The 16,464-nt window shown below is 39.6% G+C and overlaps 1 protein-coding gene across 8 annotated transcripts in view; it reads right to left on the bottom strand.

Annotated features, from left to right (window-relative positions):
• The window catches only part of OTUD7A (OTU deubiquitinase 7A), a 113,556-nt gene extending 105,644 nt beyond the window's left edge, over nt 1–7,912 (bottom strand). For 6 of the 8 annotated variants that reach the window (XM_071754935.1, XM_071754939.1, XM_071754934.1 and 3 more), the window contains exon 1: nt 7,655–7,867. The gene's annotated coding sequence lies outside the window, so the exon portion shown is untranslated. Of the gene's footprint in view, nt 1–7,654 lie in introns of all 8 variants that reach the window. The other 2 variants (XM_071754937.1, XM_071754938.1) reach the window with 2 other exon arrangements.
• Nucleotides 7,913–16,464: the final 8,552 nt, after the last annotated feature.

The following is a 16,464-nucleotide window of genomic DNA, read 5'->3' as shown; positions in this document are numbered from 1 at the left end:
CAGGGATTCTTCCTTTGAAAGGTAAAGGAACTGAGAAAAGTATTTCAGAGGGATTAAGTGAAAGAAAACCAACATCTCCTGGTACAACGTAGCCCAGAGAGATACAATGTACCGATTGTCACAAACACCACAGCCAGATGTTATGGTGCTACTCTTCAGTCTCCACAGGCTTTTGCCTATCAGTGTCAGAAGAAACTTTGAACAAAGCAGGTTGGTAAAAACATGAACTCTGTTGTTGCCCAGGAGACATTACAGACTTGTACATGGGTTTTCTTCAAGACAACCTTCACTACTGAAGAAGGGGAAAAAAACTCTAACTTGCACAGAACATGTTTTTTTCACAGCCTTTAGTTTCCTCCTGTTCTTCCCAAGAAGCAGCATAATTACTATTATTAATACCGACTAAATTCTGCTCTGAGCATTTACAGCCTGCCTATACACTAATGAATATCTATCTACCTTGGTACTTCCTGCCCAAGGCTGTTAAACAGTCTTCATCTATTAAGCATCCTTAGTTTGGAATGTTAGCGTGAAGCAAGACAGATACAGGTATGATCATAGTCAGAGAAGAATATGGGAGAAAAAGAAAATCTGTAAAGCACTTCTAGGTGCCTCCCAGAAGAGGATTTTTTTCATATGAGCACAAACAACTATTCCTAGCTGATCTGAAACTATGCCTCCCAGTATTTATTAACAAACAGAAGACAGGAACAGTAGCATAACACAAACATACAAGAAAACTTCAATTATAAACAGACACATGCTAGTTCTGTATATCTGAAGTCCTACAATCCTGATTTTATTTAAAGAAGCCTGAAAGAAGAAGCTATTGCTAGGAAACACATCTTCTACAGGACCTGTCATTCCAAGTGTTCCTCATCTACTAAAAGTCACTCCCAACTACACAACTCAAAAATTCATTCCTTCACGCAGGTCTTTCAACACAGAAGAGACGTTGTATGAAGCCCAATATCTGATTTCCCCCTGGGATATCAAAACTGTACATGATAAGCTGTGAGAATAACTCATAGGACCCGAAATCCTTGTGGCAAACTGTCACTCAAAGCTGGAGCTTATCCTAAATGACTTGGCATTGACATGCCCAACATGGCTTTGTTTCAAGTCTCACTTTTATGATTATTGAAAAACCAAACACAAAACACTGAGAAAAACTGAAGCTGAGATAAGGCTTCTCAGCACTTGCCATTTTTGTCTTAAATTCCAAATTTTCAAATTAACCTCAATCTCAGATATTAATCCCCAACTTATAAATGCTTGGGAGTCCCAGCACTTACAGCTAAGGAAAAGGTTCCTGCTTTCCAGTGGCAATTTCTTAACAGCAAACAGCCTCAACTTATCAAACTGCATTCATTATATCAGCCTGACTTGATTTAAGGTTATGGTCTTGGCCTTCATTGGGAGACTACTGTATTATATGATACTCCTGTTTATCTGTTCTGCAAGGAAGTTTCTACCCAGCACTTATTTCAAGTGTACTTGTAAAACTGATGAGCACATGATCCTTCCTGAAGCTTACCCAAATGTAAACTTCTAACTAGATTGTATATTGTCATTTTTTCTGTTAAAACTAAATAAATCTGCCTTTCTTTTAATTCACCTGTGTTCTTCATGAGACAAAGATGGAAAGAGTTATTTAGAGACACGGGTAGCAACTCATTGCTTCACACTTAATTATAGTTTGCTAAATCAATGCTTTCTTTACACTAACATAATCTAATAATAATAATCTTTTCCCATTACCACAATGTTATTTAATACACTTGTATGTCCTCCTTTTCTCTGGAATTGACGATGTAACAGCTCCAAGATTAAATTAGAAGCTACTGGGTTATTAAATATCCTCAGGGGACATGGGCAGGTTTGTGGTAAGGGATAGTACATCTGAGACTAAGTGTTCCTGACATATCCACGTGCAACAGTTTGGTCTGGGTTCTGTTCTCAGGTAAAGATGTAATTCTGATTAGAGAGAGTGAGCTGTCACAGCAGTCTAGAGAGTGATAGCCTGTGTTTACTTCTGCTGTTTGCTGCTTACTGCAGACTGAATCTAATAAACTCAAGCTTAACACCATGAAGAATCTGTCCCTTACACTGGTCTTGGTGGTAACAAGGAAAACCATTTAACACAGGATAAAAGCTCCTTAGCAGTATATTTGAAGGGAATATAAGTGTTTGCACAGAAATTTAATGAGTACATACCTAGACAGGTACCTGGGATCACTCCCACCATGTCCTTGCTTAGGAGTTCCCAATAGGGAATAAGTACCTGACAGAGCCACTTACCAGTAATAGAGAAATCACTCATTCCAACCCAGAGACAGAACAATCCAAGTCTGGGACTGTTTCACACTTTGTTTCTTATTGCAGTATATCTCAAAAGAGAAGGAAAAAGCTAATCAAGTAAAAATATTACCGAATATATATTTGGCATTCTTGTATTCACAGTTTGTGTAGTTTGAGACAGACAAAATCCTTTACAAAGTCACACTTTCAAATTCAAGTTCTGTCATGTGCTTTGAGTGTCTATGTAGACACTGCCTATGGGACACAGTCAGCCCTTCTTTGCTGGAAGAGTATTGTCGAAGAAAATTATAGTTAATGCACTATTTAGAAAGCAATTACAGTGAAGAGAGTAAAGTGACTTAAAGATCAGTGCTGTAAGAAAGGCCTCTCCTTGAATGCCTTTGTTCTTAAGATGAGAAGTAGTTTGCAGAAAGACTGAATTGTCAGTCACTGATGCACTTAATGTTTTAACAGTACCAATACCATAACCTTATCTTTGTCTGATTTGTAACACAGAGCTAAAGAATTTGTTTGATCATTTTTTCAGTCAGGAATATAACATCAGCCAAGTGTCATTCCTACTAAGTCACTAAAACATAAAAAATAGAAAAATTATGAATAAGTTTTTCATTCAGATTTCCTAACAAGCCATGATTATTTTACCAGTTTCTATGGTACTATCACCATGGCAGCTACCCATTTTAATCACAGGCATTTGTACACATTTCTGATAACATCACAGCAATAGCTTAGAAATATTATTACATCTCCTGGACATTTGCAGCATTAACAACTTCATAAATTTCCAAATGACAGAGGTTACTTATGGCATCAGCAGACATCAGGATTATGAAAGTGCTATTAAGCATCTCTAAGTGTTCCTTATACTAATTGTGAAAACAATAGTGGAAATATTACCATTGTGACAAAAAACAAGAATCAAAATTTTTTCACAGCTTGCTTGATTTCTACATGGGTTTTTCCACTTCTTTGACTAACCAGTCAATGGATATGATTACTCAGCAGATCCTAAGACAACATGCAAGTGAAAAAAAAATGATCAAAAAGCATTGAGTAACTGTGAAACACTGGCAGATAAAAATGGCTATTGTACCCTTGCATTATAAAAACCCATGCTTTGTTCTCTGTACAGGTTAAATGGTATTGAAACATCACATGAGATTGAAATCATGATCAGAGAGCATAACTCTGTGCTATGACTGATGAAAGTATCAATATACATTGCAAAACAAACTGATTTTACTAAGTGTATCATGTCGTATTTGCAGATATGTTCATTTTGAAAAAACCTGGGAGCATTCAAAAATCCTTTCAGAAACAGCAATCCTCCATTTCTTCTAGAAATTACATAAGAAATTACATTTTCAACTATCTTAGAGCAAATTCATACTCTTGTCCTAGGATTTCTGTTTTATTTTTTCAATTTAAATGGTATTTCAAAAAGCTGACTCTAAAATATTAATTTATAAATCCTTTTAATAAAAGCTAATAAGCAAGTTCAACAATTTCTCCATTTCAAGCCTCAAGTTCTGCAACATGTACATCCAAGAGATTTTAAGACATACAGATAATGTCAATAATATTCTACAGTAAAACACTACAGCAAAGCACTGTGACTATAAATCACTAGTACAGTTGTATCCTAAAATAGACAGCATTGACCTCAAATAGAGGAAGAACAAAAATCTCAAGTAAACCAAGAATGACACTTGAAATAAGTGACATTTAGCTTTGTCTCTTCAAACTACTTAAAAATAAAAAAACTCACCACAGAGCAGTTACGTTAGGAGAACAATATAAAAACAGAACTGTAAATCAAGTCTTCCATATCTCGAGTATCTCAATGCTTGCTAGATTTATAGTTTTACTCCCTTGGGTCAGTAGTTGGGGAAGGGCAGCCAAATAAAGCAACTAGAAAATATCTGATAGTGGAACAGTTGCATGCAATGCACACACCAAATAATCTGCCTTTGAAATAAAAGCAATTAGTTAGTATCAAGGATCTGATGGCAGCTCTGCCATCTCATCTGAGGAAACCTGACTTCCTCAGTTTTGTGTCATGCTTCATCTTAGGAAACCAAAAATAAAGCAATAGGGAAAGATGCAGTGTAACACCTATGCAACATTCCTATGGTACCTGAACTGGTAAACTTCTACTCTTGCATAAGACTATGCTGAAGAATGTTCAGACCATTTAAGCAGCCTGGTTGATCTCCCAGTGTTTTCGTTAGAGCAACACTGATTAATTTATTCAGAAGGTCCACATACCATTTAGCTCTGTGCTTTGGTCCAAGTATCTATGAATGTATTTGCGTGGCTATGCAGTTCACATCAATTAAAAATTAACTGGAAGACTACAAAATCAACAACAACAACAACAAAAAAATCTTTCTCTGCTTCTTTCAGTCCTCAATTTAATAACAGTTGCATTTGGTATTTCAGGGGCTTGCCATTTTCTTAATTAAAAGTTTGTTTAATTTTTGTGTAATATGAGCCCCAAGGTATTTTATAAAATACAAGCTGAAAGAAGATTTGGATTTTATGATGTTTTGGGGACTGCAGAATATATTAAACAGATGGAGATGTAATTAAACACCAAGATCTGATATCTAGGTTTTCTGGGGACAAATATTCTACTAGTTCCCTTAGTCCTCTCCACCTTTCAACTCCAACTTTCTCTCCAATACATTACTCCATGGGAATGCCTTGACAGTATTTTTTTTCTCCCATTAAGGCTACAGAGGTTACCATGTCTAATGGCAATAACAAGCTAAATAACAATACCTGACAACAATACTATACACATTTATTTGTCTAAAAAGTAAATTTTGAAAGTTTTAAAATACCATTTTTCCCCAAACACAGACATGATACCAATAAGCTCTTAAAGACTCCGAATGATGTGAGGATATCATAGTGATTAGGTTTAAAACATACATCTTAAAATTAAAATTAGATGTTCCACACAGTAGTTGCACTAATTAAAATGGATTCCCTAAATTTTATTAAGTAACATTAAAGACAACTATGGCAATGGTTAGCACAATGGTTGCATCTGTATGATCTGAGTCAAGGTTCACATGCTTGCATGTGTACAGCTCTACACAACTCCTGACCTGGCATCCTGCTCACTGAAAGTCTATTCAGCCCCTGGCTTTTTTGCTGAATCTACCAACTTGACTATAAGGGAGATGTGCCAGAGTCAAAGAAAGATGCAGAGGTAGGCTTACTACAAAAGGACTCTGTACTATCCCACCTGCTCATTCCACACTTACTTGGCATCTGGAACATCCAGCCATTATCATCTATATTTGAATTTGTATAGGTAAACCAAGAGCAAATTCTTCTACACCCTATTTGCAAAAAGCCAACTTTTTCAACAATAGATACATTATAATAAATCAGTTATTTTTGCACTATATATATATATATATATAGCAAATTATTGGTCTATTATACCTGATCCCTACCCATCCACATGCTCTAAACACTTAGTGTATTATAGGTGATTTAAGCTGTCCTGAAGATAAACTGAGCTTCTTGTAAACTATAAACATAAACACACAGTATCACAAAAGAGCAAGATCCACAAAAACACTATTTCTACTCCACGTCACACCATCATTTCTGCTGTGTGGGCATACACAGCTCTCTTTGGTTCAATGCTCCACACCACAACCAATGTTACAGCTTGTGATAGGAAGTATGCCAGGGGAAGGTAGGCATGAGGAAACTAGCTCCCCCTGCACTAGTCCCCCTGCAGCAGATGCACACCTGGGCAAAATCAGGCCTTCATCCATAGAGATGGGAGATCACTTAGTCCACTCACAGCAACAGAAGAAAATATCACCAGATTCAGTCTCAAAAGCCAACATTCACGTATTTTATTAACAGATTATAAATAACAAAGCAACACACTTCCTACCAACAGCATTTTCAATTTCTGAAGCTTAATATATTTTGCTTTAAATCTGTGCCATAGCAACCTTTTTTAAAATCAATGTCATCTTTAAGAACTGAGTTAAGAAAAAATGTGGGCCAAATTTATCAGACATCAGCTTCCTTTGGCTACAGAGCTCAGAACGCTGATTGTGTGTCATCCTAGATGTGACTGAGTTACATGTTTCATCCAGCAACATATTTTAAACCAGTCCATGGCAAAATACTTTTCCTCATCATCTGTTTCAAGTACTTCTCTGAGATGCTGAAGGTCAAATGAAAAAGTGTGCCATGTTTCTATCTGTTTACATTTAACTGATATCTGTATGCTATAAACTACAGCACTGCTTAGGCCTATGGAGAGAAGCCTAAAGAGTTTTTGTTAAAATGACATCATTGTGGTTGGTGAATTTAAAGGTGCACTATAAGGGAGAGACCTTTCCCTCTTGCAGTAGGGATGCATGCTCAAGTAGCCATGAGTGTGTGTGACACTGACCAGTCATGAGGAACTTACTGTTGACAGAACTACAGCAAAAGTAGTCAACAATTTATCCATTTATTTTCTGCACTGGCTCACAAAGGGCTCTGCATCTTTGTTGGACAGATACCTAGCAAACCTCCAAAAAGCAGCTTAGAACAGACATATTCCTACAGTCTCCTGGGCAAGCGTAGGGGTAGTGAGCTTTTTAAATTTAGATTATGTAAGGTCGTGTGCCTCACTGCATTATGTTTTATATGCACATTATATCTCACTGCACTACATTGCATCCTGTGAACTCCAAATAATCATTATTCACACAGATCCTGACAGACTCTCTTTTGTAGCTCTTTCAGAGCCATATGCATATCTAACATTTATCAGAATCAGGTCAAATGCCCAAATGTCCTGACAGGGTCGAGAAACCATAGCAGTAGCTACCACCTGCCCAAATCGGCCTCTTGGCCGACCAGCACCGGACCACCCGGCCAGGGAGCAGGCTCCTTTTATCAGATAAAACCGCGAATGGAGGAGAGAATCTCAGGGCGAGAGTCTGCAATGCAGAAGCCCTCCCGGAGCTGATCAGTGAACTGGGGGAGACGCGGCGGGGGCAAGGCCGGGAAACCTGCTCACAACCCCACCATAAAAAACCGAGGCACGGGGTGCTTCTAAACGCCCGGCTATGCCCTTACCAGCCACGGCCGACAGCGTTGCCCTCCGCCTGTCCGCAGCTCCGCACAGCGGGAACTTCTGCAGCCGGGGCGGAGCGGGCAGCCCGCAGGCAAGGACACGGCTGCGGACCGGGCCCACCTGTGCCACCTGCAGCCCAACGACACCGGTCCCCCGCCACACTGCCCTGCCCCGCTCCGCTCCTGCCAGGGGGGAGGAGGAGGAGGAGAGAGAAGCGGCTCTTACCTGCTGCCGCTGCTCCTCCCGCAAGCCCTTACTAACCGAGCTCCATCTTCCTCCGGCCGGGGAGGGGGCGGGGGAAGGGAGGGGAGCCAACCCAGCCGCCGCCGTCCCCCCCAGCTGCCGCTTTCCGTCACCGCTGTCCCCCCGCCCGCTCTGCCCAGCGGAGCGGCCGCCTCTCGCCCGCCCTGCAGACGGCACCGGGAGACGGAAAACGAGACCCACCTCCCGCCGCCGCCTCCTTCCCATGAAGTCACCGGCCGCAGGGCCCTCCCCTCGGCCGCCCGCAGCGGCCCGAGAGCCGCGCTCCGCCCCAGGCCCGCCCCCGCGGCAGCGGCCCCGCCGCGCTGAGCAGAGCCGAGCCCACGGGCACCGCCACCGTCGCGGGTGGCCCCGCAGGGCCAACGCCTTCCTCCCTCGCCTGCCCCTTCGGCAAGCTCGGCCACGATGTCCCCAGACGGAGAAAGCGACGGCGGAAGTGCCCGGGGCGGCAGCCCACAGCCCGGGCAGAGGGTCCGCCCCGGCAACACCAGCGCTCCTGCGCCCCAGGGTGGTCCCACCGGAGCGGGAGACAGGCAGTTGATTCCTTTCCTTCCACCCTCGCTCTGGAAACAACCATGCTTGGCACTGCCTTCTGCGAAGAGGCCGTGTTATTCTAAGTTACCGGTTTTCACGTGCCTTCTATTTCGATAGTTCATGTTTGCCCAGGGCATCGCAGCAAAGTGTACTTCAGCCGACAGCTGCTTCTCTTATAACCTGGTTCCAGGTACTTCAGAAGGCACACGGGTGTGCACTGCCCCATTAAAACTGCCTCCCCCACACCAAAGAGACCTTTCACTTCCACTCTTCCCACAACACTGGAGTTGACAAGGAGCTAAATTAAGGAATCCATCTCTAGAACTGAGCTTTGCTTTTCTCCACTTCCTATGACCAAACCAGAAACATGTGAGACCAAGAACTAGGCAGAATATGCAGAGTAGAAGTGGGGAAAAAAAAATTAAAATTGAAACAAAAAAAACCACCCAGATACAGGAGTTCCTGTTCAAAAGAAGCCTTCATCTCTAAAACCATTGAGAATTCTCACCTGAAATCAGCTAATACAGATGGACACAGTGTCAGATAAGAAACTCTAAATATTTAAGGAAACACCAGAGGTAAATAAAATGTCATAATAAATTTTGTACCAACACAGCCCACCTGTAGAACTACACCTGCTGACCTGTGAAGACAGTTTTGCAGGCACATATTTTCATATCCTAAGCAAGTGAGGTTTAATGGTTAGGGAACAAAAACAGATCAGTTAGCATTTTAGTTCTCTGCTAGAGCATTCAGCTTGCAATGATGTTGAAACCCCCAAAAGAATCTCACCTTACCTTTGAAACATGTTTGCAGCTAATGACAACAGAAATTAAAACATTTGAAAAAGTTCCCAAGTGTTCCATAAAAAAGCTTTTGATGCAAAAGCAATGAGCTACTAGCTTGTGGCATTCAGACCATGACAGGCAAAAACCACAGGTTTTGTCCAGGACTGTTTTAAGGCCTGCATAAAATGAACTCTCATTGTTTGCCCCTCCCATCCTCTGTTCTTAGAGAAATACTTCATGCTTTACGAGGGTTGAAAGGCACAAAGTGGTGTCATGGATCTATGGTAAATTTGCTGAAACTATGTTCCACGCTCCCACCTTGCACATACATTAAAAGATAAACAGAAATCTACTGTAAGTTAAATTGGAATTTATAACAAAAAACCCTCTCAGGATAAAACAGGCAGAAATTAAGCAGCAAACAGGGGGTTTTGCAGTTAATTAATAAAAGAAAAAAAGCAAGAAAGCAGGCTGGGTTCTCCCTTCCCTTTTCCATATATGGAGGAAAGATGCAAGTATAAGGGTCTGTCTCCCATTAAATATTCATATCAAAGGAAGTTTGTAAACTTACTAAATTCAAAGACAGTAACAAAAAATTTTGTATTCCAAATGGCCGTAATAACTCGTGCTCTTCAAGCAAAGAAAATGTAATCCTAATAATACAGATTAGGTTGAAATTCTGTCAAAAGAAAGCATGCTGCAATAGTAATGGAATGAGGATTCCACAGCATGGTTTGAATTACAGTAGTTGAAGCTCTTACAGTTGGGAGGCAGGGAAGAAAACCCAGATCTACAAAATGTATGCTACTAAAATATATGTAAAGCTGATTTGAGTCCTGTCCTGGTTTGGGCTAGGATAAAGGTGATTTTTCTGAGTTTCTTGTAGATGGTTGAACTTGCTGAGGTTGACAGCAAGTTTCTCAAATGGAGTATTCCATCCCATGTGCGTCATCCTCGGTATGGAGTTGGGGGATCTCGAGGACCGAGCCACACCCTTACCAGCTGATCGGCCTCACCTGAGATCATCAGCAGAAGTGCTGGGTACCACCCCCCTTAACAGCTAATTGGTCTCACCTGTGGCACTATAAAAGACCAGCAGAAGCTCCTGGCTGCCTCCCTGTGGCCCTGCTTGCTGGCCTGCTGCCCTGCCTGCTGCCCTGCCTGCTGCCCTGCCTGCTGCCCTGCCTGCTGCCCTGCCTGCTGCCCTGCCTGCTGCCCTGCCTGCTGCCCTGCCTGCTGCCCTGCCTGCTGCCCTGCCTGCCTTCACCCGGCATCTTGGAAGGATCTCATCCAGTTCGTTTGCCTGCCTGTGTTCCTGCCTCCTGCGTGTCCAGCCTGGACTTCCCCAGGGCTGCCCTGCAGCCTTGGTTTGTGTGAGAATTGTTGGGGGAAAAGGGGGAAGGAATCCGATATTCATTCTCCTGTATATTTGTGTATATATATATATATATAGCATTTTTTCTTTTCTTTTTTTCCTATTTACCATTATTGTTTCATTAAAGTTGATTGGTTTAGCCTCCAACCCATAAGTCTCTCTCCCTTATTCTCTCTCCTTTCTTATCAAGGAGGAGAGATTAATAGAGAGCATCTGTCACCCGGTTTAATCGCCGGGCCAGTGTTAAACCGTGACAAGTCCACATGACCTTATGAAGAGCACTGAACACTGCAGGTATATACTAAAATTGAAGACTTAGCTAACAGAGAGATGGTCAGTGGAAGAGCACTGTGATTTAGTTAATTGTATCTAAGCAGAAAACAAATCGAGTGGGTACCGATTTTTTGTAATCCAAAAATAAATGGTGAGGTACTATTTGCATCATTACCAATTTTCAAGTTTGTAACAAAATACTATGAAAATAGCAACCTTGTGCTGATACAAGCATCAGAAGAAATTAAAAATAATTTCTTTCTGGTTTCACTCTCTCATGCTAAGTTTATAGTAATTGCGGATATGAGCCTGATTGTCACAACCATGTTCACAAGGTTTGAGGTGTACTTACGTGACCATTAAGAGTTTGACTCCAGCATTTGCTTTAATCTGGCTCCTGGCAGCCAGTGCCAAACAGCAATATCCATACACTGTTGCTTAAATATTGTAACATCTCGAGAGATGTACGGAACATACACAAATGAGCCATCTTGGCATAATATGCACTAAAGCACAGAAACCATACATTTCTATTAATGTCAAGGCACTAAAACTCCATTTTATTTCACTGAAACAATATTTGGGTTGCAAGTTTTGGTTTCGTTTTCTGTTTCATTGTCAATGACATTGAAATAAAATCAGTTTACAGTTCAAATATGGCACATTTTTGATAATCATTAAAGCGATATGACAAAATATATTTCTAATAAGCACACACACACTAAAATAACACCAGTGTGGTAACTGAACTGAAGGAGAAATAGTTTAAAGGTGCAGCCTCTGTATAATAGTAAATTTTTACTACACAAGTGTGCTTGCTGACAGTAATGACTACAAACCATTTGAGAACACTTTTATATATATATTCAAATTCTTAAACTTGGATTTTTTTAAGAAGTATATTACAACCATTAAATATTTGATGATTTATGAACACTATATTTTAATTTTTTTCCAAGACTGCCTTTTTTATTTTTATGATAGATATATTATTTTATATATACATATATATATATATGTGTCTCCTGAACATATATACATGGTAATGGCACTGGGTTTACCTCTACTCCAAAAAAAACCCCAAAACTTCTTAGCCAAAAGAAGTCCCCCATTTTGGAGGACATTAAAATTAAAAATAGGGCTAAAATCATCAGTGTTCAGGTATAAAGAAAGTCCATTTTACTAGTTTAGTTCCCGTTCAGGTTCATTCACTTGTTCATTTAGCTCCAGTTCATTCACTTATTCAAGGCAGAGTTGTTTCATCTTGGCTATATATTTTTTGTTCTCAAAATGCAGAGTTTTAAAGAGAGGGAGAAATTTTTATCTCCCCTTGTAGGATGACACTGAACAAGCCTCCAGGTTGCTTATTCTCAGCAGGGCTTCTTTATAGTGCAGCCTTTTGCTTTCCTTCACTACTGCAACAGTAGCAGCAACTATATGCATGCAGACTGCATCCCATAGAGCCCTGTAATTCCCATTTCATAAATGTACCAATTACACAGAGGTTCAATAATTTGAACAAGAGGAACTTCATTATCATCCTGTGTAAAGACATGGAATATCTTAGGCCTACTCATGATTCTTAAGAATTTTTTTGACAAAACCTTGAAAACATGTAAATATCATCTACCATAAGTATTCCATGACCTCTAAGACATCCTGCTGTTGGTACAACAGGCAAAAAGGTCACTGTCACAGTTAGTGTGATCTGTCTACAGTTTTTAAATAAGCTAGTGAGTAATGTATTAACAACTACTTCAGTCACTTACTACCTTAAAGTATTATAGACATTAACTGCATAAATCTAGCAGTCTGCTTGCCCAGATCCCCAACCTCTTTTCAGGGTTTCTCATCAGCCTCAAAGCCCCACTCATGTCCTTATTTACTCCTCCCATCTCTTGCCTTCCAAGCGTTGGTAGAAAAGAGCTATTTTCTAAGGAGCAATCAAGACGCAAAATTCCTGTGATTCAGTGGACAAAATGAGTTTAAATGAAAATGTGATGAATCCTTAACTTTGGATATTGTTTCCTGTGCAACACTTTCTATAGGTACATCTACCTGAATTATTTGATGTTTTCTTCGTCCATCACAATATTTCCTTCAGCCTCTCCACATTTCTACACCTCACTGATTGCAGGAAGTTCCTTAGAGGACTACATACATCCTGAAGCTAACAAGAATATACATATATATGACAAAACAAATCATGGAACAAGGTATCTAATCAGACTTCATGGGTCTATGAACCCATGATATATCACCTTTATAAAATTACTTTATTTCTATTCCATGTCTTTTTTTCTTTAATATAATGAAGCATCCACTTTAAACTATCACTTCAGAAAACAGAAACTGGAGAAAACCTGTTAAACACATGCTACGTATCACAAGCTGCAGAAATGCGAGTTGGATTCTTTCTACAAAATGTCATTTAGAACAAAGCACATTAAATTACAACTGATCTTGAATATAAATGGTAAGCACAATTTTCAGTGTTCTTATAACTGCTAATATCAGTCTGCAAGATCATTAGAGACTAGATATAAATGGACAGAGAACACTAAGTTGATCTTGCATACAAATGTAATGAAATAGTTATGCTTATAGATCAATAGAAAGCTTTTCAGAAACTTGATCTAGTAAAGTAAACGAATACACAGTCAATTATCCCTAACAAGAAAAACTCCTCTATCCATCTTTTAAGACTGCTACATGAGCAACAGCCCTTAATGACACTTTGATGGTAGCTCTGTAGCACCTGGAGGAGTTCCTAATGAAAAACCTCTTTTTATTACTCCATTTGGACAAAGTAATTTAACAGACAATATTCACAGAAAATTTTTCCTAGAAGGTTTAGGAAAATCTTAACTCTAGATGTAAATGGAAGCTTAAAATAAACAACACAGGCCAGATGAAAAGGTAAAGAGGACATACATGAGTTACAAACACCTCAGGAGATTTAACTTGCAGTAGAAATAAGGGGAAATAACTTATTTTTAAGCTGGTTTTGAGTAATTGTAGATACTATACTTTAAAATACTGGGTTTCCTGTGAGCTGCTGATTCCCTTCCTAATGTTTATACAGACAAAATTATCAGCTTTTTCACTGCTGAATCCTCCATTGTTTGGAGCACATACACTTAAATCCATGACTTAACAGGACTGGGGGAAGAAACCAGGCTGGTTACCTCCTCCTTCTGACTTGTGAGACTGGGACCCACAAGATGTCAGCTGTTTCCCAATTAATTTGGTATTTTAAGTTCTTATTATTAAATGTCACTGAAAATAGCAACAATACTTGCCAACCATTTGCTTTTATTACTTCTTGACTCTGGAAATATCTGCTTAACAAGAACACACTTCCTTATCAAGTGAGCTGGAAAGTTTACTTCTCCTGTCATTACATCAGATTATTATTTTACAGTTTTAGACAGACTGTTATCAGCCTTCAGAGCCTTTAAAAATAATACAATATGTTTCCTGGCACTCCCGAGCAGACTAAGAAATGCCACCCATGCAATTAGCAACACATTTTTTACACAACAAGCAAGATTTTTTTTTTCTACAGATGTTTTGGAGTTAATTCTGCAGTAAAATCTGTCAGAGAACAGAATCGCTAACGCACGGAGGCATGAACCTTCTGCTCTGAAACATACAGCAGATTTGCAATGCTTACAGGTGAGAAATGGGATCACTTCAAATATCCCTGGAGATACCTGATTTAGGACATTTCAGTAAGTACCTGCCTACAGCTGTACATCAGTAACAGAGCACTCTTGGCAGTAACAAGTTAGGCATTATAGAGTATCACAAAGGTATATGCCCTGCTGACAAAAAGCATAGACCTACAAGCCCCCAGTGTTACCCACACACTTGCTTCATATATCTCTATTTATAGAACTGTAAGGAGAAGCAAAAGATCCCATTTCTAAATAACCCTCCTGGCATATACAGAGGGTCTGGAATTTGTTTGTTACACACAAAGGTGACAGAAGCTGAAGAGACTGAGAAACACATAAAGAGTTCAAGGTGAGAAGACACTAAGAGATACGTAGTTAGTAAAAAAATAGTTGTGGGCTTTCATTACTATCCTCACAGTAGGAATACAAAGGAACATGTCATTAAAATGAACCCCAGTCACTGAAATTACAATACTTCCCCCTCCTTTTCAATACATTAACTGACACTAGAACTCAAATTCACAACATATCTGAGATCAAGAGATTGAAACAAAGACTAGATAGCTAGACAGTTCTGGAATTCTCAGAACTGCCTAATGAAATCATGTGCCCAACTCTTAAAATATACACAGAAAACTATTAAGGAGTATTTTCATCTATTTGCTCACAGAAGTTATTTTATTCATCCTTAAAGAACAAAAACAAACCACAAAAAAACCCCAACCAACCGAAAAAACAAAAAACCCCAACACTATGAACTATTAAAGAGTAGTTATGGTTATTCCTGCCAAGAAAGTTTCCTTCTCTTATCTTGTCAGCACACCTTAAGTTAAATGTCTAATAAAAGGTACTACCTTCTCCATGACACAGCTTTGTACAGACATAAGTTTTCATCACTGAGTTGTTTAAAGCTCTCAATCAGCCTTCAGTCATGAATGCTCAAAATTCTGATCAATCTTTAGCTGTTGAAGATGAACATACTCAGTTCACATATTCAATTGTAGCAAATGAAAAATAAATTTCAGATTTTTTTTTTACTTTATTTAATATTATTTTTAAAATTTTTAATAAGCTAAATGCAACTGTGCTAAAATTCCTACATCATTATTTTAATTAGCAGCAAAGCAGTTCCTGAACATGGCTGTAAGACTGACTTACTGGTCCAGAGACTGCTTCAGGAAGTCACACTGAATTAGAAGTGTTCATAGGGAGGTTGGATAACCCTCTTCCCTGTGTGAACATGTAACTCCTACATGAACAGTGTTATCAAACACATTGAAAAGAAATCTGGCCCCATTAAATGAATATTGTTGAACAATATTAACTGGTTTCCCATGCTAGATGGATGGAATGGAAGTTTTCAACACTGATTCATTGAAGAATGTAAGATCACACCTGCTACTAAATTAACTGATGGCACAGAAAAGGCTGAAAGTCTGCCTGTGGAAACAAGGGGCTACAAAGATCAATACCATACCCCATGAATCCTCTCCTCCAGAGTCTGGACAAACTACAGGTCTGGGAATGAGGCTACGTGGCCCTCATCCAGGTTTCTGCCATGGGTGCATGCACTATTAACCACACACACACACAAATCTCTTTAGGGAGCATTACTGCCACCTAACACAAGCACCCAAATTTGAAGCCTGGACTCTTCATACAGAGCCTTCACAGGGCTCAAAAAACAAACTCTATCACTCTGCATTAGATATTAAAGAAGAGCAGACTTCTGCTGCAGATGCTTAAGTATAAATGCTTACATTTCCACTAAAAGCAAAATACAGCAAAAAAATTTTTGCAAGTCTACAGGAAGAAAAAAACACTGAGGAAGTATAAAATAAAAAAAACATAGACTATCTCTCATTTGAGTAGCAGCACAAGAGCACAGCACATGGCACTGCAGATCCTTCTCAGAATGTGCCAGTATTGGCAGACATGTCAAGGCTACCATGAGTCACCCTTCCTGATGAATAAAACTCAAAATGAAGGAAGAACTCCCTGAAAAATTATTACCAGCAAGGGTATCTCACCACCAGATATTTTTAAAATAAGATCATAAGGATGAGAAGTCTGAAGGACTGAATGCCAGCAGACATATGCATTCTCTCTTCCTGGAGCATCTCA

This window comes from Heliangelus exortis, chromosome 11 (genome assembly GCF_036169615.1).
Source record: "Heliangelus exortis chromosome 11, bHelExo1.hap1, whole genome shotgun sequence".
In the NCBI taxonomy this organism is placed as follows: domain Eukaryota; kingdom Metazoa; phylum Chordata; class Aves; order Apodiformes; family Trochilidae; genus Heliangelus; species Heliangelus exortis.
Note: the sequence above shows the minus strand (reverse complement) of the source record. Positions and strands in the feature narration are given on the sequence as shown.